The sequence below is a fragment of the Lepidochelys olivacea genome (genome assembly GCF_965140295.1).
Source record: "Lepidochelys olivacea isolate rLepOli2 genome assembly, chromosome: 2".
NCBI classification, from domain to species: domain Eukaryota; kingdom Metazoa; phylum Chordata; order Testudines; family Cheloniidae; genus Lepidochelys; species Lepidochelys olivacea.
In genome coordinates, this window is record NC_140412.1 from 189,385,541 (window position 1) to 189,408,576 (window position 23,036).

The window sequence follows — 23,036 nt, forward strand, 5'->3', positions numbered from 1 at the left end:
CCCAGGGAAGAGGGTGTAGGGTTTCGGGAGGATTTTCGGGGGGAAAGACGTTTCCAAGCGGCCTCTTTCCCTGTTATATATCTGTTAGACGCCTGGTGGTGGCAGCAATAAAGTCCAAGGGCAAAAGGTAAAATAGTTTGTACCTTGGGGAAGTTTTAACCTAAGCTGGTAAAAATAAGCTTAGGAGGTTTTCATGCAGGTCCCCACATCTATACCCTAGAGTTCAGAGTGGGGAAGGAACCTTGACAAGGATAAAGATCCTTCTTAAGCTGCAGTGGGTAGTGAGGAGGGAGACGGGACTTCAGATGGAGAAGAAGAGAATGACATTGCAGAAACAGGTAGCATCTTTGGAAGAGAAGGTGTTGCAGAAAAAGGATGAGACCAAGGATGTGTTGTAAAAGAAGGGCCAAAAACTGAGGCTGCAACAGAGAAGATGGACAAAAAAGTGAGCCTGTGGTAGGAGAAAGAGGACTCCAGACTGAGGCTGCAGATGGAGGAGGACCACCAAAGCTACAGGGAATCAGAGAGGTATAAGACTGCTGTGACTTTGGCTTTCAGTAGGACTTAGGAGCCTAAGTGGTGTCCCACTTCCAAAAGTGTGTATTTTGACAGATAAGCCCCATGTTCGTTTGCCTTTTCTGACTAACGGTATGTGAACTGAATACTGTATGTCTGTAGTGGATTATTGAAATATTTACCAGATGCTTGTGTTAGTTTAATGCAATAGTAGGGGTGGGGGAAACAAGCAGGAAGGCAACACAATGGCTCCAGCCAAGCAGCCTCACAGTAAATTCTTGGGGAGTTAGTAAGAGTCAATACCTGAGCTATTAGCTGTCAGATGCTACTTCCTTGGCTCCAGCCCTGAGGTCAGGAATTTGGGAACTGTTTGTACAGAACAGGTGGATAGACAGGCCCTCCTGGAGGATCTGAAATAGTCAGGTGTTTCTAACCTGGGATGGAAGGCATAGAAGGGCTTTGGGTAAGAGACATACATATAGACCTCTTGTTTTAAATTTCTCTTCTCCTCTCTTAAGCTTAAACAATACTTTGTTCTGAGAAAGCCCTCTGCTTACAGTATTTACCATGGCTCACAAGCTCTCGAAGGCAAGTCTTGCAGATGCCCAACCCAGTTGAATCTGCTGGTCAAGCACAGTTGGTACACGCAGTGCTGTAACCCAGCCCGAGTGGGAGAATTGTGGAACTCCACTCCGGGATAGGTGAAGGCACTAGGTCTGATACCTGTAGGGGATGCACATATAGGCCAGAAGAAGGGTCAGGAGTGCAGCTAGCCCTGTAACTGTGACAAGGCACTTCTGAACATTTTCCTATGGTGCACATCAGGTGGGTGGAGGCTGCAAGCCATGTTCACAGTATCTACCACATGAATGACTGTTTCCATAGAAAAAGCTCACCAAGGACATAAAACAGGCAGGAACAGCAGCCTATGACTGGATCACCTAAGGCACAATAGTGTTCTTATTTACCTCTGACCTGCACAGCTCAAAGTGTGTGTTGAAGACCATTCCGATTTCTCTACCACCCAGAGACCAAATATTGTTATTTTGCTACAATAAGTCACTAAAACCAATCGCTTGGAAAGCTAATATTTTACCTTTTAGAAAACCTGCCTAAAAATGATTCCATCTCTTTTCTGTGGGATTTGCCACCACACTCCTTTTTAAGGTGACATCAGTTAGAAAGATTTGGCCTCCCTCATTAGTTCTTCATTGACTTAACTTAGAACCTAGAATTGACTTCAGTGGACTGTACAGCAGGCCCTACGTATTGGGCAATATACTGGCTGTGTCTGAGGAGCAACAAACACACACTTTTCAAATCTGCAGTTGTGCTGGGACACTGCTGTCATCCAACATGACACATCAGGACAGACATCTAATGCACTTGTGCTCAAATGTCCAAAATGAGGCATCCTTTGTTTGAAATGTGTAGGTTTTACACAACAATTACATACACACTCCTTTCTGAACCTTGTCTACTATGGGTGCATTTCATGAGCACAATATATCATAGGTACTAGCAAACAGCGCTGTCAAACGATTAAAAAATAATCACAATTAATCATGAGATTAAAATATAATCATGATTATTCCCAGTTTTAATCGCACTGTTAAACTATAAGAGAATACTAATTTAAATTCATCATTAAATTTAAATTAAATTACAAATGTCTTCTGGAAGGGTGATCAAAGCATGAAGGGGCCTATAAATGTTTAGCATATCTGGCACGTAGCCAGTGTTGCAAGGTATTTACAACAGTGCCATGCAAACGTCTGTTTTCAGTTTCAGGTGACATTATAAATATGAAGTGGGCAGCATAACTCCTCTAAATGCAAACAAACTTGTTTGTCTGAGCCACTGGCTGAAGAAGTAGGACTGTGCGGACTTGTAGGCTCTAAAGTTTTACACTGTTTTGTTTGAGTGCAGTTATGTAACAAAATAATTTTACATTGGTAAATTGCACTGTCATGATGAAAAGATCACACTACAGTACTTGTGTGAGGTGAATTGAAAAAATACTATTTCTTTTGTTTATCTTATTTACAGTACAAATATTTGTAATAAAAATAACAAAAGTGACCACTATATACTTTGTACTATGTTGTAATTGAAATCAATGTTTGAAAATGTAGAAAAACATCCAAAAATATTTATAATATTAAATATATTTAATTTTAAAGAATAAATTTAAATTGGTATTCTATTATTGTTTAACAGTGCAATTAAAACTGCAATTAATCACCACTATTTTAAAATATAATTTGTTTTGTGTTAATTACTTGCATTAACTGCGATTCACTGACATCTCTACTAGCAACACATGAAAGTCTGCTTAGTGATTTAGACCATAGTGAACTGTCCATCTGCTTATCTGGAGCCAATACAATGTATTGCTTTAAAAAAATAAATAATGAAAAATGGAAAGTTCTGTCAAAGGGTCTGTGAGTATGGAAGATATTTTGGTCACTGGCAAGTCGAAAAAGAAATAAATGCTTAAAAATACACATTTAACGATTGCAAACTAATGTAAATCCTCAGCAATATCAACATGGATGTGTGGTAGACATCCATGCACTGGTCAGCTATATGCAGTATTATTTTCCCCATGGGGAAATAGGAAGTCAGTTTAGGTTTTGTATTATAGTGCAATCATAGGGAATGTGGTGCGTGCATTGCATAACTGCATATTTTGGAGCTATGATACTTATGTAGAGGGAAAGTACGTGATAAGTGGGAAATGAGATGTTAACTTTTTGTATGAAATTTTCTTTGTGGTATATATATCTATTAATATTTCATAGTGTGTGAATGGCACCAAATGGTATAGTTAAAGTTGCAAAAACAGATTTATAGCCTTTTGTTATCAGAGATAAATAAGGCTAAAGGATAAAAAAGCCATAACTTGTCTGTGATTTTTCCTAAAAAGGTCTGACAAAATGGGGATCTGCAGGTCCCCACACCACCTGAAGCGGGGCAGCTGGGCAGAATCTAGGAGCTGTCTGCAGCAGCTGGGGGTACCCGTGGCCCCTGCAGCTCCAGGGATGCCCCCACTCCCTGCAGCAGTTGGGAGCTGTGGGGGGGCCTCCCGCCACGAGCTTGGGGATTCCCTGCTGCCCAGGGCAGATGGGAGCTCAGGTGGCCCACCTGCCACGCGGGAGGCTTCCCTGCCACTGGTAACTTGGGGGTTCTCTGCCCCCCACAGCGGATGGGAGCTCAGGGGTTCCCATGGCAGCTGGGAGCTCGGGAGTTCCCCTGCCACCTCTGGTGGCACCCACAGCTCCCAACCACCGCAGGCTGAGGTCATAGAAATTGCTGGAAGTCATGGATTCGGTGACTTTCATGACCTCCATGACTAAATTGTAGCCTTAGAGATAAATAATCGTCTAGAACTCTATCCGGCTGAGCTGAAATTTTCCATTGTCTTTTTTTTATGAGCAAAATCTCTACAGCCATTTTATAGTGTTTTATATCTAACATTTTTTTTAATTTGGAAGGTGTGTTAAAACTAAGTGGAAAGAACTCTAGGTGCATGTAGTGTTTTCTAGGTGCTCATGGCGTTGGCTGTTAGTGACAAGAAGGCCACGTCTAATATAGGAAAAGAGATCATGTTTTAAAATGTGTTAATCATATTTTAATCAATAGGTTGACCCTTCTAAAGAGGTGTTAGTTGTGGAGTCGAAGAGATAGGTCAGCATGTTTTTAAATATCACATTTTCCTAGCCTACACACACATGGAGAGAAAATGCTATACAATGATTCAAGCACAGGCCTGGAAATCAAGAACTTTGGTTTCTGTTCCCAGAACTGCCAGTGACTGTGTGTGACCTTAAGCAAGATAAGATCTCTTTGTGCTTTCGTTTCTCCATCTGTCAAATATAGTTATTATGTATAGGGCCTCATCCAGAGTCCATAGAAGTCATAGAAAGACAACATATTTACTTCAGTGGGCCAATAACTCAAGGATCCTAGGACTAAAGACTTTAATTCAGGTTTGTAAAGCTCTTTGAGATCCGTAAAGGGAAGGCAATAGGGCCGTGTAAAGTAGACAGTAACAATTACTAATGAATGTGCAGGTATTATTTCTTCTTTACCCCTCAATTTTCATTTCACAGTAGCAATAAAGCAGAGATTGAAAGCATTTATCAAATGGCTGAGTCACCCAGCCTTTGACTCTGCCTTACGGCAGTGCCTGGAGTGTGCAGTAATTGTGTAGAAAGACAATGCTAGCTTAAGACATTTACTCTTGTAGTTTGCTTTGTTCACTGGATTGCTGTACTAAATTGTAGATTCATGAATGTAAATACAATGAGCTATATATAAACATACACGGTACGACTCAGATACAACTGATTCATATTACAGTTAAGCTTCAGTATGAGAAGAAAAACAAAAGAGGCTAATATTTTTACAAATATGGGACCTGATCCTGTAAACACTTACTTTACTCACGAGTAGTCTCATTGAATAATAAAGTTACTAACAGGCACAAGTGTTTGGATCAGGTCTCTGTTCTGCAAACAGGAATATACATATAATCAGGAGGGTTTCATCTCTGCACGTAGTAATTACATCATCATTCAAAACGTAATGGATATTTTAGAAAGGATATTTATGGGAACTTGGTGTATAATTCATGTCAAGTAATTTATTAAAATGAATTTTGCCTCCTTATGTTTGTGAATCACTGATGAGCAACTGCCATTTTAAAAAAAAAATATGGGTGAATTTCACCCATATGTAGAGGGCCAGTGGATGCCCAGGCACCCCCTTCAGCCCTATGTAAATCCTCAGAATATGGTATAACTGGGACTGAAATGGTGCATAGCACTTGTGCTGGGAAGAATTTCACAATAGAGAAAAATAATTAGTTGAATATCATGAAGAATTCTTGTCTGTACCTCATTAGCAAGTTGCTCATTCCGAGTATTGAAAAATCAAAATTCAAGCTGCTTTGATTCTATATACAACTCAGATGATGTTTCTGCTTCCTGCTTTGATGACTAGTTCTTACAGTTAGGGTACGAGTGTGTATGTTTGATTTTGAATTAAGTTTCCATAGACTTTCCAATATGATTAATATCACTTCTACCAACATTTCTACCAGTAAAAGTCCTACACTAGAGTGTCAGTGGGAAATTGACAGAGTTACAAACACTTTCAAAATAAGTTAAAGATGAGTGAATATTTGGAATCTATTTTTTGTACTATTAGCCAGGTCTGGTATTTAAACTGTCATCAAACTGTGATGAGTCATAAGAACTGCCATACTGGGTTAGATCAATGGTCCACCTAGCCCAGTATCCTGTCTTCTGACAGTGGCTGGTGCCAGATGCTTCAGAAGGAATGAACAGAAAAGGGCAATTATCCAATGATCCATCTAGTCCCAGCTTCTAGCAATTTGGCTTTAGGAACATCCAGATCATGGGGTTGTGTCCGTGACCGTTTTGGCTAATGGGTTTGTCAAGGTTCCTTCCCCAGTCTGAACTCTAGGGTACAGATGTGGGGACCTGCATGAAAGACCCCCTAAGCTTATTCTTACCAGCTTAGGTTAAAAACTTCCTCAAGGTACACACTTTGCCTTGTCCTTGAACCCTATGCTGCCACCACAAGCGTTTTAAACAAAGAACAGGGAAAGAACCCTCTTGGAGACGTCTTCCCCGCAAAATATCCCCCCAAGCCCTACACCCCCTTTCCTGGGGAAGGCTTGATAAAAATCCTCACCAATTTGTACAGGTGAACACAGACCCAAACCCTTGGATCTTAAGAATAATGAAAAAACAATCAGGTTCTTAAAAGAAGAATTTTAATAGAAGAAAAAGTAAAAGAATCAGCTCTGTAAAATCAGGATGGTAAATACCTTACAGGGTAATTAGATTCAAAACATAGAGAATCCCTCTAGGCAAAACCTTAAGTTACAAAAAGACACAAAAACAGGAATATACAGTCCATTCAGCACAGCTATTTTACCAGCCATTAAACAAAAGGAAATCTAACGCATTTCTAGCTAGATTACTTACTAATTTAAGGAGTTATGAAGAGCATTCTTGATCTGTTCCCGGCAAAAGCATCACACAGCCAGACAGACCCTTTGTTCCCCCTCCTCCAGCTTTGAAAGTATCTTGTCTCCTCATTGGTCATTTTGGTCAGGTGCCAGCGAGGTTTTCCTAGCTTCTTAACCCTTTACAGGTGAAAGGGTTTTGCCTCTGGCCAGGAGGGATTTTATAGCACTGTTGAGAGAGAGGAGGTTACCTTTCCCTTTATATTTATGACAGGGTTCATGGAGGATGGCCATTGACCTACATCATTCTTTTTTGAACGCAGTTACACTTTTGGCCTTTGCAACATCCCATGGCAACAAGTATCACAGGCTGACTGTGTGCTGTGTGAAGTAGTACTTCCTTATGTTTGTTTTTATACCTGCTGCCTATTAATTTCATTGGTTTGTGCGTTATCTGAACTAACACTTTCTTGTTAACCTTCTCCACACCATTCTTGGTTTTAATAGACCTCTATCCTATCTCCCCTCAGTAGTCTCTTTTCCAAGCTGACCATTGATGGCCAAGACTTGTGTTTCTACATTGCCGTAAGACACTTATGCATACAGAATTTTACAGTTTTCTACACCTACTTACTAGGATTTTTCCCCCCACTGGAATGAGTTTGAGTATAGCTGCTATTTTTGTACCTCAATAAATGGTTTAAGAGGAGCAGAACTTAACATTCATTTCCCTCCTGTTTATAAAGTATCAATACCATCTTTCCAGTTTAAGAATCCTCAGCTACATGCTGTCAATGTAAGTTAAATATAGATGTATCTGAGATTAGGATTTGGCCTTAAAATGCAGTTATAGGTTTCAATTTATCTCAGTTACACCAGTACAAATCAGGACTAACTCCATTGACTACACATGGCACTGGGACATTAAGATCAAAGGATTTACATCAACATTACAGAACAGAATTTGGATCAGCCTGTATGTACTACAAGTCATGCCTGCTTTCTTCAGCAACAAAAAGACTTCCCTTTAAACTGCTGTTTGCATTGCAGAACCCCTATATCTCTGGGAGAATGAGTTGGATTATTTTCTATTGCTTGCATGGATCATCATTGTTGTTGTGATGTTGCACCCCATAATGCTTTATAGAAATATGTGTATGAGTGTAAATATGACGTAACTGAAATATGTTTTATGCTAGATATGCCATGTAACATATCTTTGCAAAGGTTATGTTCTACTGCACGTATTCATCTTATTCGTATGCATGTATCATTTTTATATCTGAAGTTATGAGTTCTGGCTTGTATTTAAAGTGTGCTGTAAGAAGCACCTAAGGCAGATTTGGTCAACATAGTGTGAAGGGGTTATTCAACTAAACGGAAGTACTTGGCTAACAATGGACTTTGATAGATGCCAATCCACATCTGAGCTTTCCTGGGAATGTTCGGGCTAACGTGTGGGCAATGGCTTGGCCTGCAGAGAACTGAGTCATGCATGGACATGTGACTTGCCCATGTGACTCCAAAACTCCATCTTGTAGCTGTGATTCTACACAGGGGGAGAGAGGGGTTTCCACCCACAAGAGAGAGACTACATAAACCCGTGGAAATCCCTCCATTTTGTCTTTAGCTGGCACAAAAAATAGCCTCTCCACCCCAAAGAGATGCCTGAAAGAAACAAACAAAGGACAGTAACTACAGGGGTATGAGTGATTGCTGGACCCAGACTAGGAGGAAGTCTAGTCTGTAAAAGAAGTCTATTGGACCATCTCTGAGGGTGAGATTTACCTGCATTTACTTTCTTACTGTAGTAGGCTTAGACTTGCATGTTTTTGTTTTATTTTGCTTGGTAATTTACTTGGTTCTGTCTGTTATTACTTGGAACCACTTAAAATCTACTTTTTATATTTAAGAAAATCACTTTTTACTTATTAATTAACCCAGAGCAAGTATTAATTCCTGGGGGAGCAAACAGTTGTGCATATCTCTCTGTCAGTGTTATAGAGGGTGAACAATTTATGAGCTTTATACAGAGTAAAACAGATTTATTTAGGGTTTGGATCCCATTGGGCACTGGGTATCTGGGTGTTGGAGACAGGAGCACTTCTTAAGCTGTTTTCAGTTAAGCCTGCAGCTTCTGGGGGATGTGGTTCAGTCCTGGGTCTGTGTTTGTAGCAGGCTAGCATGTCTGGCACAACCAGGCAAGGTACCCAAGCTGCCAGGGAAAATGGGCTCAGAGGTAGTCCCAGCTCATCAGGTGGCAGTCCTAAGGGGGTTTCTGTGACCCAAACCATCACAGTTGTTCACTGTCACATGCTACCTTCCAGTTCTGGGAGCCGAGGCTTGCAGAACCCAGTGGATGTTGTGGGAGGTATGTAAGAGAGTCATACTGTTAAAGAGCAGAGAACGTAGATCAATCTGCTGACAGACCATAAACCTGGGTGTTCATTGTCATCTAGGATATGGAAGACGTTAATGCAGTACTGTTTTTTATACTCCCTGTGAACACATGCATGTTTCTGACAGCCTCAGCAGTGCTGTCATAAATCCTAATTTGCTTGATAACCCCATGGAAGAGATGTAATATATGGTGCAAGTCAAGATAAACCACATTACAACACAGCAAGTAGATTGGTTTTGCTGTTGCAAAGGCCCAGCACTAAGAAATGAAGCAGCTGGAAGACCTGATTGAATCAGTTTGGCTGGTCAGAATGAGCTGTCTGCCAGATATTCTGTCTGTTTTAAGGTCTCAAAGAACAACTCCAAGATGAGTATAGCTTGATTCTGTTTATCCCCCAAGTCACATTGCACAGGAGAGAAAGTTGTGGGTCAGATTTACAGTGAATTGTCCACAGATAGATGTGTTTGTGAATGCCAGTCTGACAGCACCTTGAGAGTGATAGCAAATTTTGTCCCTTTTGTAGGACCTATATTCTAACTAAATTCAGAACCAAACAAAGTAGGATCTACTCTAGTTCTGGGGAAGAACTATGAATTGTATAACTTTGCCTGGGCCTGAAATAAGAGACCCTGTGATCTGATAGGTATTAGAGAAGGTGAATCTTTTTCTATTTCCCATTTTCTCCCCATGTGACAAACACTTGGAGAAAGACTCCATGTTGCTTAGCAACCCCCTACAATGCTGAAGGAAATCAGTCAATACAATTCTGAATGAAATCTGCAACAATACACACACACACACACACACACACACACAGAAAAACCTCACCACTATCTAGAGGACTTAGAGGAAAACCAACACTAGTTATATTTTCCCTAGTTCGTTCCAAAGTCACATTAGCCTTTTGTATGTATCACGCTGTCTAATGTGAATGATTGTGGAAGTGGGGTTTTTTGAGGTGGCAGGGGTGGGTCTGGGATGCATTCTAGGACAGTCAAAATTAATAGCCTACTTTGAATTTAAACAGAGATGGTCATTACAAGTATTCATTATGCATTTAGCCCCCTTTTTTGGTGAGTGAATAATATGCAGGACAGTCTTCATTTATGTTCATGTAGTTATTGGGCCAGCTCCTCACCTGGCATGAATAAGCACAATTTCATGGACTTCAGTCAAGCAACACTGGTAACAACTGAGGAAGTGGCCTATTACTTGTAAGTACTGTACACACCAAGTCTTCATCCTAGGAGTTGCTTTCATTTGCTTTAAATACCTGTTATTTGTTATTCCTGGTGTATGATTGGGTATATAAATCACATGCTATTTCTCATCCCTGATTGGGTGACCGAACACATAAAAAAGGTTTACTTCAGGTTAATGTGACTTTGGGACAAAACAAGTATAATTATTCTTGATTTTCCTATAAATCCTCTTGATAGATTTTTTCTGTGTGGACTGTTGCAGCTTTAATTCAAAAGGGAAGGGTAAAAAGAGGGACAATATGAGCACTCATTCAAAATTAAGATGTTGAAAACAAAATTAATCAAGGAACTAAAGGACATGAAGTGACACAATGAAGGAAAGTGAAGGCAGATGCAGTTGAGGGGTGTGTGTAAAAGAGGGGCAGCTGATAGTAATGAATATTTCAGAAGCTAGGCATTATAGAAAAGGATAAGGGAAGCAAAGGGACACAAGGAGAAATGTATGGCCAGTAGAGTTAAAAAACAATAAGAAGGATTTTTAAAAAAAATTATATTAGGAATAAAATGAATCCTAACAATGGAATTGATCCATTACTAGATGGAAATAGTAAAATCAATAATAATGCAGAAGAGGCAGATGTGTTCAATAAATATTTGTTCTGTATTTGGGGAAAAAACAGATTAGTCATGTCATATAACACTTTCTATTTCACTAGTATCTCAGTAGAATGTTAAAGAGTAGCTACTCAAGTCAGTACTTTTAAAATCAGTGAGTCCAAATAACTTGCAGCCAAGATTTTTAAGAGAACTGGTTGAGGAACTCAATGGACCATTAATGTTGATTTTCAATACCTCTTGGAACACCGGGGAAGTTCCAGAAAACTGGAAGAAACCAAATATTGGCATAACATTTAAAAGGGTACATGGAATGACCCGGCTAATTATAGACTTGTCATTCTGACATTGATCTTGTGTAAAGATAATGGAGTAGCTGATATGGGACTCTATTAATAAACAATTAAAGGCAGGTAATATAATTAAAGCTAATCAACATGGGTTTCTAGAAAACTGATCCTGTCAAACTGATAATTTTTTTAAAATGAGATTACAAATTTGGTTGATAAAGGCAATTGTGTTGATGTAGCATATGTAGATTTCTGTAAGTCATTTAACTTGGTACCTCAGGACATTTTGATTTAAAGGCTAGAAAGATATAAAATGAAAATGGCACATATTATGTAACTGTTAGGTCTCAAAAATGTAATTGTACATGAGGAAATCATCAAATGGGTGTGTTTCCAGTGGGATGCTCCAAGGATCAGTTCTTTGCCCAAGTGATAAAGTTTGAAGATGACACACAAATTTGGGAAGCAGTAAATAATGAAGAGGACCGGTCACTGGGACAGAGCGATCTGGACCTCTTGGTAAGCTGGATGCAAGCAAACAATATGAGTTTTAATATGGCTAAATGTAAGTATTTAGGAACAAAGAATGTAGGCCATACTTACATGAAGGGGCATTCTATCATGGGAAAGTGACTGAGAAAGATCTGGGGGGTCATGGTGGATAATCAGCTGAGCACAAGCTCCCTGAATGATGCTGTGATGAAAAGAGCTAATGTAATCCTTGGATGCATAAATGGACATTTCAAGTAGGAGTAGAGAGGTTATTTTACCTCTGTATCTGGCACTGGTGTGACTGCTGCTGGAATACTGTGTCCAGTTCTGGTGTCCACGCTTCAAGAATAATGTTGATAAATTGGAGAGGATTCAGCCAAGAGACATGAGAATGATAAAAGGATTAGATAATATACCTTTAGTGATTCAACTCCTTGAGTTTATCTATTTAGCTTAACAATAAAGCTTAAAGGGTGACTTGATTACAGTTTATAAGTTACTATATGGGGAACAAACATTTAATAATGGGCTCTTTAAATTTATCAGAGAGAGGTATAACAATGCAATGGCTGGAAGTTGAAGAGGGACAAATTCCCACTGGAAATGAGGTGTTATCAGTGAGGGTAAGTTTTTCCAGTCACTGAATTTTTAAGTCAAGATTGGATGTTTTTCTAAAGATATGGTCTAGAAATTATTTTGGGGATGTTCTATCACGATTGTCCCTTCTGACCTTGGAATCTATGATGAATTCAGAAGGAATTTTTGGACAGTCATTGGTGCAAAAAGTGCATGAAACACTCAGGGGTATTTGTGAAAATGCTCACAAACACCAACTGGTTTTCCAAATGCTCAAGAATAATGATTAATAGGACCTCTTCCAAATCATAGCAAGCTGAAATTGGTGCTTATATTCATAGAATATATTCACATGCCTGTTTGTGTTTTACTGTTAAAACATTTGTTACCATAACTCAGAATTAGAGCTGGTCCGGTTGTATTGGTGAAGTGACAATATGGAAAAAATGGCACTGGTTAGCTGCACCAATAAATCTGATGCATTTATGGCTGTTTTAACATTGCCAAGTACAGTGGAAAGGATGATCAGTCTCAGTCTATTTCTCTTTAGACCACGTTAGCTCCCTGCTTTAAAGGAAAAACAGCAGAAGTGTACTCTTGCTTCTCTCTCGGCAAACTATTCAGTTCAGAATCCAGGCCCAAGTTAGGTCCTGGTTCTGTATGAATGGAACTTCTTGCACAAGCAAAGAACTGCTGAAACAACTGAGGCTTGACACATACACACAGTGGTTTGGCCAGGAGGTTCAGAGTCAGAAGGTTCCCCCAAACTAGTATCTAAAAGCATACTTCCTCCCTCCCAAAATATTCCTTTAGCGCTCCAAGATGTAATATGTAGTTTTAAAAGCTACAATAGATAATGCTAATTCAGTGCGATTTCTAGATCTACACTTTCAGGACTTCACATTTCTGCATTCCTGAATGTTTAGTCTAGTGTTATGAACTGGCCCTCTAAAGATATTCAGTATTTTCTCCCTTCATTGACTGTCCTGTAGCTTTAATTCAGGAGAGACAGGGGTGTTTACACATTAACAACAAGCTGTGTGGGTATACCAGCTTGTTATAATGCATAAACTATCCACACACAAATCACTGTTCCTTGATATTAACACAAATTTAGCTGACTAGAAAAACAAAACAAAACACTGGAGTTTGTGTGTTTTGTTTTGTAAGTCATCTGAATCGCAGCCACACAAAAGAAAGCTTTATAATTGATTCTTGAGATAAAGGTCAGCCAGGGAAAACATTTTATAAAATAATCCCTAGCTTTGATTTTTCAATCTTCTGTTCTGATAAACCATCAGCAACTCCCTCCTACCCTTTTGTTTTTCCATTATATATAATATTTTGTTTTAATTTAAAAAAAAATCATTACCATTAGGAAAAGCTACAAAACCAGAGGTCTTGCCAGCACAACTTTGTTTTTTTCCCTTTAGACTTTAGCAATTTGCTTTCCACAATGATTGTGGTATGTAAACTCCCTTACCATTTGTATTTAATGTAGAGCAGTTCACCATACTGCATGCTAAGGAATTATGCTGGCTAAGTCTCACTCTCAGCACTATGGAAAGATTGAATGTTTCAAAGCTGAACCTATATCTTGTGGGAGCAATGGTCAGCCAGAGGATGAGAGGGTTCAAGATATTTATTAGTGTTTATCTCTTTAGCCCATCAGCAGGGCATGCTCACTACTAGGAGTGTGATACAACATAGTTGGCATCTGATATGAAAAGCATTAAAAAAATAATTAAAAAAAAAGAGGAGGAGGAAGGATTCCTTTGACAGGAACAATTTGTGTTGTTGATATATTTGGTATTACCCATCAGTAGTTTATTTAAGATCCAGCTCAATAACTAAGGGCCCCTCAGAGGTCAGAATTTCAGAAAAATAGATATTTTGAGATAGCAAGTGATGACTCTGGCCCTATAGGACAAGGGGACAGTTGCCCCCTGACCTTGGTTTGCCTCCTCAGACTTTTGATTGGCCTATATGTCTTCCCTGACTTTGCAGGATATGATATAATCACATATAATGTTCTGTATGCTGGCACAACTTTGCCACCTCAGAATTTCAGAAAAACCTGATCACTCTATTTTCATTATTCAAGCTGAGCAGAATGGTGAAAACCAGTGTTCAGAGCACAGTCCAGCTGGGAGAGGAGTTTCCCAGCAAGGGAATATGAAGTCAGTTGGGATTCACTCTAGACAAAGGTTGTGACCTGCATCCTCTCAATTCCATGGGCCAGCAGAAACCCTCCTGCCTCTTGTCACAGCACCCTCTTTCAGCTCTTCCTGTACCCATAGAAGCCAGGAGCTATTGGACTGCATTTCTTCACCCTGTGAGATGGGGGAAGAGGTGCATGTACACAACAGGGTCAGAGAAGACTAATGGCCTGAGATCCATTGGAAATTCTGGGCCCAGCTGCAGAGGTTCTGTCCCTCTGTGGTCTTATGAAAGCCTCCCCTTGCAACACTGTCAGTGTGGTCATGCTGTCTTTGATTCCCACATAGCACCTGCGTTCTGTAACTCCTCCAGTGCGAGCACCCAGAATATACAAGATGAGGGTATCTGCTTCAGGCACCGTTAAGTGATCAGAGGTTTCCTAGTAGGAGGGAACATGCCACATAGAGCAGGGGTTCTCAAACTGGGGGTCAGGACCCCTCAGGGGGTCGCGAGGTTATTACATGGAGGGTTGCAAGCTGTCAGCCTCCACCCCAAACCCTGCTTTGCCTCCAGCATTTATAATCATGTTAAATATATAAAAAAGTGTTTTTAATTTATAAGGTGGGGTTACTCACAGGCTTGCTATGTGAAAGGAGTCACCAGTACAAAAGTTTGAGAACCTCTGACATAGAGGGACTGTTCTACAGCTCCTCCAGGATTGTACAGTTACACACAGGGGATATTGGCAGCTATGTACAGAGCGGTAACATATGAAGCCTTGTTTTACTCTCCCAGTTTCCCACTTTGTATCATGCAATTGCGTCAAGGACTAGAGGAGGAAGTATAGAGGCCGCATGAATTAGACGGTGCCGAAAGGAAAACTGGCAAAGTATCCCTTTAGCATTGGTAAAAATTTAATTATACTCATTTATCTCCTCTTTGACAGACTAGGCCGAATCTGGAGGCCTTAATCCACCTTACAAACAACAGGCCCAAGCCCCCCCCTGCAAAAATCCCAACCCTCAGTCCTTACTTAAGCAAACACCCAAGTTCATTGGGAATTTGCTGAGTCAGGACCTCAGGCTTGGTCCACAGAGAATATGAACTGCAAAGCTCACTGGGAGCCTCATCTCCCTATCAGGAGTATTATGTATTTATTTGGCAGAGAGAATGCTAAACGGGGCCTTAAGACATATCAGTGAATCATAAAAATATGGAACAATAGAGACCAGAGCTCGTTTAGATGCTTTTCAGCCACTTGCTTCTGTAAGATGGCGGGGGGTGGGGTGGGGGAGGGAAGAGGAGGATATCTGTGTCTGGCAAAATGGAATGTTAAGGGTGTCAGCTACAAAATGATGAAAATATCTGTCAAGTGACAAGAAGCCAGTGGCACATCAAATAGCAAAGGAGGACTATGCAGATAACAGCTGTCTGACAAGGGAACAGCTTCCGTTGATTGGATGCCGTCTCCAAGGAACGTGGACTGATTCTTTGCTTCCTGACCTTGAAAATGGAAATAATTTTAGAGGCAGCTTTCTCCCATTTGCAGAAGTGTAAGCACGTTTGTTTCTCTCAAATTCATTTGAATACATATGACAGAGTCCATGAGAGGGGAAGGTTACTCCTCATTTATCAGAGAGTGTTCTACTATCCCCACAGGGGCAAGCTGCAGTTTTTAATATAAGTGGCAGGTTTAAGTTCTGGGGTTGACTTTTGTCTCACATAAAAGATGAGACAAAGGCTGAGGACATGGCTGAGATCCTGGTGATAGGAGGGAGATATGTTCTGAGCAAAATTTCCTCACACATTGGATGTGTGTTTGTGTGGGGAGGGGAGAGGAAGAGTGGCACGTTGTGGGGCTGAAGTCAATGCCGGGGGGAAAATGAAAATAAAACAGCATAATTTCACTGGCACTCTTCCAGTTAGCGTGAGCAGACAAGAGGGAAGTCTGAACATCACAGCATGATTACGGCAGCCATCCTAAATTTCCCCCATTCAGAATTCTTAAAGAAGACTCTATACAAACAAGTATTTTCTTTGCTTATTACCAAAGCAAACAGAATTCTGCCAGGAATTCTGGCTACACTTCTGAGGATTTCTCCTCACTAAGGTCTAGAACTCACAAGGAATTGAACACTTCTTAAACACCGCTGGGCACCCCTATCTCCCACTGAAGTCCCTGAGGATTGATGGTACTCAGTGCCTTCCAGGAGCTGTAGAATCTCTGAATAGGTGGGGCAGGGCTGGGTCCTTTTAATTTGATATCCTACTTGTCCATACTCACCATTTTAATGCCAAATATAGTTGCAAGAGGAAAAGAGGATGATTGAAATGTTCACTGTGGTTTATTAAACTGAACTCTATTTGCAGCAGCCTATATTCTGTCCCTATCTCACTCACCACCCCTTTCAGCCAAAATGAATGTAGGGCTACGTTTATATATAGTCACAATCAGTGCTTCAACTACCTGAGCTCTTCTGCTGATCTGAGCACACTGCAGACCAGCAGGGGAGAGCAAAGTGACTGTCACTTTTGCAGTTCTGGCTCCAACAAGGGGTTCAGCCTTCAGCCTAGCTATGTCCTGTGCATGGGTCTAAATTCCACCCTGTTTGATGCAGTTTCCAAGGGACCAGCTGGCAGCCCACAGTGGGTGGAGAACAGCATGCTCTGGCCTCCCCCACCAGAGCCAGGTTCCCAACATGCACCAGCCCCTAGGGCTGCTAGGAAGTGGGCTGTGTCGGGCTGTTCTGCCAGCTCTAAATCAGATAGATCAGATTATTCTCCAGTGTTGCAATCCAGCTAATTTATGGGTGGAATAAAGGATCTAGGTTTTTAGAGCAGGTGAAATGCTAGGGGTAGAGGTGCAATGAAAGGAACTTGACAGCACCCTGGGTGCGTTCTGGAATGGCCCACTCCTAAGTGCAGAGGCGCACCTGGGACATAGGCCCACAAACATACATGCTGTATGGCAGAAACCACCACCCATGGCCACTATTCCTGCCCCTACCCTGCAGTAGATAAGTCCCAGCTACAGTAAGTTGGAGCTGAAGGGTCTGTTCTTCAGCTACTCCAGTAACGTGTACATGGGGCTGCCTACTCAAACTAGCTGAAATTCACTACTGTGCAGAAGGCCAATACGAGCCCTCAAAGCAAGTGCTGAACAGAGGCAACTTTCACCTGCTAGGTTCTCTTTTCACAGATTCCACCCCAAGTGGGGTATTAGACACATTTTCAAATTTGCTGCCTTTTGACTGTTCTCTCTCAAGCTTTCTGAAATTGGAATGTTATTTAAAACTGGGTGAAGCAGAACCAGGACACATGGCATACATAAAGGGGCATCAGGCACAGACAATCACCTTAGGAGGGCTGTACTAGACTTTAAGAATAACGTGTTCTTTAGTTAGACATGACAAAGCACAGTGAGTGTAAGTCGGACATTTTCCCAGCTTCTCTGTGGGGATGACAGTGTGTTGTCAGGATTGGGCTGGGTCCTAAATAGAACATCTGTGCGTTCATAAGGCTCCCTCGACCTAATTGGAACTGGTGCACCAAGGGGAGAAAAAGCTACAAAATTGTTTTAAAGCTCTGAGCAATTATAACGCCCCTTATAGTGCCAGTATCACTAAGAGGATTTGTGCTGGATTATAGCTAATTTTAACATGATTTAATGCTGTATGAACACTACAGTCCACAGCAGGCCTGATTCTTCAAAAACATCCAAATTTGGGGGAAGAGGGAGAAAAAGAATGAAGGATGGGGCAACTTTAGCTGTAATGTCATTTCTTGATTTTTTTTTAAAAGCAAAGAATAAGTCTTAAAATAATGTTACAATTTACATGTGATGTTTGTAACAAAAGCAAGGAAACTCCAAGCTACCCAGCTGCCACTTCAACCTCAGCTCACCCTGTTGTACAGAGGTATTGTACAGGTCTCAGAAGAGCATGTGATCACATATGACATAACACTAAGGCTCAACAGGTGACTGAAGGATGGAACAAAGAGCCCTAATGCTGAATCTTTGTATCTCTAGGTTTAGATTTTTTTAAATGCCATTTTAAGAAGGCTAAGTATTCCTTTCTTTCAGGCTTATTTTAATTGTAATGTGACGGACTGGGCAGACCCCAACTGGTGTAGGGAGAAAATTAGCCTGTCCCTAAACATGGGACTTATATGGGTCTGCCCTCAGTGTAGGGATTTCAGAGGAGCAGGGCTGTATGCAGCTAATGATCATCTCACCCTCAGAAAGATGGAAGTGACAGTTTATAAGAGTGGGAGGAAGCATGGCCTTGTGATTAAGGTTTTGGACTGGGACTCTGGAGATCTTGCTTCAGTTCTTGTTTTGCTATAGATGGTGTGTGACCTTGGGCTCTGCACTTCATCTCTGTACCTCAGTTCTTCAACTGGTAAAACAGGAATAGCATTTTCCTGCCTTATTGGCCAGGGGGGTTGTGAAAATACCAGGGGTTCTGAGAACCTCATAATTCATGTAATGGGAGCTATATGGAGTCCTTCAGCTACATAGAAGGGAGAGGACTTGGAAATTGTGGAGGTACAGGGAGAAGAGACTGAACTTAGAGCCTCTGTGCCCAACCTTGGAAACCAATAAGGTAGGAAAAGGCTCAGGGGCCCTGAACCACATCCATGGCTGAATAGCACATTGTGCAATTCAGAGGGTGTACAAAGATGTCCTTAACACACCTTCACAGACAGCAAATCCCAGGCCAATTGTGCACGAGGTTGATATTCCCTGGCACAGGTAAGAGTAGCTTGAGATCTGCCTTTTGGCAGCCAGAGAGCACCTGGTCAGAGGGAAGCAGTGACCCTTTTCCTCTAAGACAGCGGCAGGGAGATGGTAGCTAAGTAGCTAAATTGGCCCTATGACTGGCTCTAATGGGGACACTATGGCTCCACTATGGAGGCCTGTTTTGTCTAGTAGTGCAGAGCATCTGCAGTACAAGGTGTGGGAAATGAGGCTAAGAAGTTGTGCTGCATTACACATCACCTCTGAGTTTGGCCCTGACTATGGACTGGCCTGACCATGCTCTTACAAGTATTGTAATTGATTGATGAATAGGATGCTTTCATATTCGCCCCTTGGTAGACTTTATGTCAGTAGTATATTACATTTATTTTGTGGTGCCAAAATAAGTACACCCAACTGAACTCTAATCCATCCTATTGAAACCCACTTAGGAAATAAATTCACTCCCAATATACATCAGGTGAGGCTATAATATCGGAACAACTAGCATCAAGGACTGTGGCCCAGGTTCTCTGTTGCATCCACTTTCAGCTGCATGTGGGGGAGCAGAGAGGTGTCATGCAGCAAGTTACAGCTGCCTGATTCTCTGGCGGCGTCAGCCAAGTATGATGAAACTCAGATACACAGATCAAGGTAAACTGTTAGTTCTTTGGTGCTTGAATCGACTGTACATTGGGTGGAATTTCACTCGATAGGGAATTGACTTACAGTGAAACTCTGCTTACAGTGAAGTGGTATGAAAGTCATAGGAAAATGGAGGTATAAAGCAAATTAACTCCCATGAAGCATTGCAGCAGCATTTCTGAATAGAATTTTTGGGGGCCATTTGATTTTTCAGAAAAAAATAGTTTTCCATGGAAGGCAGGTACTTTATTTATTTTTGCAAAAATAAAATAAATAAATAAAATAAATAAATAAATATTGTTTAATCAAAAACCTGATTTTAAGAAAATTTTCAGATAGCCCTAATTCATAGGATTTGTGTACAGGGGTTAATGACGCACAGTGAAGTTTCAGTCTACTAGTGCTAATATCCTTGGTTGCAATTATCACCTAGGAAATGAGTGTTAATGTAGATTTTTGCATTCAGAGGGCCAGATGTTCAACTGGCGTTAAGTTGGTGCAGCTGCAGTGACTTCCCTAGAGCTATGCCAATACACGCCAGCTGAGGATTCAGCCCAGAATTTACTAGATTCCAGTTTACTTTAAGAGTTAAAATAAAGCAATCCAGCCACTTTGCATCCATGTGCTCACTTTAACACCAGTTTATTTAGCTGGAAGATGTTGTAGGTCAAACTGATGAGTGGTTAAGCAGCAATAACATAGCAGCATGCAGGATCACGTATTGTCCATTTTATAGTTTTGGGTTTTTTTAAGGGAGGCATTTCTGGAAAGGAGCTAGCAAGAAATATGGTGACTTGACTTAATATAGCAACTAGCTTTGGACTGTGGCCCCTTTAGTTTAGCAAAGGGCTGCTTTCCTTTCTTCTGTAAAATACTCAGATTGACACCATTTAAAAAGTTATCCAATCAAAGGGAAGATGGCCTGACACCTAGAAAAAAATATATACAAATTTGTAATTTTAAAATGTCACATTTCTGTGAAGGGAGACACAGGTGCTGTGTCAAAGTGCTCCATTGCTTGAAATGTAGCACAGCATACATTTTCCCAGTTTACTACACTGGCTGTTATGTTGTACCTCATAGCATAGAATCAATAGTGTCAAGGCAATTTCCTTAACATGCCATCTATAAGAGATTATGGAAGGGGGGCGGGGGAAGGGTTTTCCTTAGTGGCTAATGCCTTAAAGTTCAAATGAGGCAATATATAGTAAAATAAATTCAATCTCTATTTTCACTCCTTGCAATTTTAGTGGAGACTAAATGAAATGGAACTGTGTTGATTCTAACCAGTTCAATATCTCTTCACTTTCTAATAATCAAGGTCATTTTTACCTTCATGGAAAGAGAAGCCAAATGTAAAAAACTCATCCAGACTGAACAAAAACATTTTGCACTTTTTCAAAAGCCAGGTAGATGACTGATATATTATGTAATTCATTTCATGGCACACAGCTGAATGTTTTTTATAGATAGTGTTTAACCTTGCCAGGTTTGCACAGAGATAATCACCCCTTTGAGGATAAAAAAAAAATCACATTTAACATTAGAGGAAAAGGGGGCGGGGGGGAATCTGAGGCATGCAACAGATCTATCCAGGGAGATGATGATTAGAACAGTTTTTATTGCGATGTTATTAGCCAGTGGTTGTTATAACATCAGAAATACCATGATAACTGCTTAGACTTAGATTTTGGTACAGCCGCTGAGGGATGACAAAACAGTAATGTAAACTGTATAAGCGTATTTCTGTCCTGACTAATAGGGCTGGCAAATAGATTTATAAAAGTTTGCTCATATTTAGTGTTGGAGATATTCTAAGACTACTGGAGCTTCACTTGGGTTTGAGTTTATGATGTTAATTGATTAGTAGTGCTGGTATCTGGTGGTAAGTGAATAGAGGAAGGGCAAAAGGAACTGTAAGTCCGGAAGGCACCTTTGCCCCATGGGGGAAATACATCAAGGGCAAAATTCACTCTTGTGCAGGGGTCAGCACAAAACTCATGCATCATTTAAGCCCAATGCTGATCTCAAGATCTTCTATGGGAATTAAAGGGCACAGAAAGCCAGCACAAGGGTGAACTTGACCCAGAAAGAGGAAAAATGTTTCCATCTTTTGGTCTTACTATGTAGGGATGGGCAAATCAGTTCTGATTAAAAGCTTCCACACAAAGGGGAACCAAACCTAAAACCAAACTCTTAACCAAATATTTCAGTTTGCAACTTGAGTAACTTTTAAAAAAATATTTTAAATTCCCATGCTACTTATGCACTTTCTGCTTCTGGCCACATGTGGGACTGGCTGATGGTATAGTTGCACTTCCAATGAGAAAATCTGTTCTTATGCTATTTCCAGCCCAAACAGAAGCAGGAAGTGTTGGAACTATCACAAGAGCTTTTTCCTCCATAGATTTTCTACTCAATTTTTACAGACTTTGAGATTTGGATAGTTCAGAAATTCACAAAAGCCATCATGCTAGGTGGGAAGCCCACTAAAATAGCCAATGGGAGATATCAAGGGCAGAGGTATATGCTAAGCTATGCCCCTCTTAGAGATAGGCACCTAAGTCCTGGTTACAGGGAGGAACCAATCTCTGCTTGTGATTCTACGGTGTGAGCTCTCTCCTGGAGTTCGATACCTGGGGGGGCAAGGAATGACAGGGAGAGGAGGATCTCCCATACAACTTAGCCTACAGGTTAGGGCACTGAACTGGAGTCTCCTACTTCCCAGGTGAAGTCCCCTCTTCACCTGATAAGGAAAAGGGATTTGAACAGGGATCTGCTACCTCTCAGGAGAGTTCTCTAACCACTGGGCTGTGGGTTATTTTGATGTGGGGTTTCCCCAATTTCTCCTGGGGAAGCTGTTGCACTTTGGATTAAATAATTAAGGTCATTGGCTGACACACAGAGAGAGAACATGTGTGAGCAAGAAAGCATGAGAATACCCATCGGGTTATAGTCAGAGCATTCACCAGGATGTGCTAGACCCAGGAGCCAGTTCCCCTGCTCCAATTACTTTGATCATGTATCCACAATGGAACAGCTTCAACAAGAGACTGAGGGAGGCCCACATGGGAATATCCCATAGCCCACTGATTAGAGCACTCATCTGAGAAGTGATCTGAGATCCCGGTTTAAGTTTATCCTCATCAGGCAGAAGGGGGACTTGACTCAGGGGTTTCCTACATCACAAGGAAAGGGGCGGGCAAAACTTTTTGGCCTGAGGGCTTCATCGGGTTTCGAAAATTATATGGAGGGCTGGTTAGGGGAGGGGGGCGTGCCCCCACATCTGCCCCTCCCTGTTTTTGCCCCCTGATGCCCTCCCCTGGGACTCCTGCCCCATCCAACTCCCCCTGTTCCCTGATGGGCCCCCCCCAGGACCCATGCCCCATCCACCCCC

General features: G+C 41.1%; 1 long non-coding RNA gene across 3 annotated transcripts in view; it reads right to left on the reverse strand.

Annotated features, from left to right (window-relative positions):
* LOC311516126 overlaps nucleotides 1-23,036 on the reverse strand; it is a 275,101-nt gene that overhangs the window by 86,955 nt on the left and 165,110 nt on the right. Inside the window, exon 5 of one of the 3 annotated variants that reach the window (XR_014710334.1) lies at nucleotides 6,366-6,746. The exons of 1 other annotated variant lie outside the window; for it this stretch is intronic. This is a non-coding gene — a long non-coding RNA (uncharacterized lncRNA). Of the gene's footprint in view, nucleotides 1-6,365; nucleotides 6,747-23,036 lie in introns of those variants that run through there. One more of the 3 variants, XR_014710335.1, reaches the window with a different exon arrangement.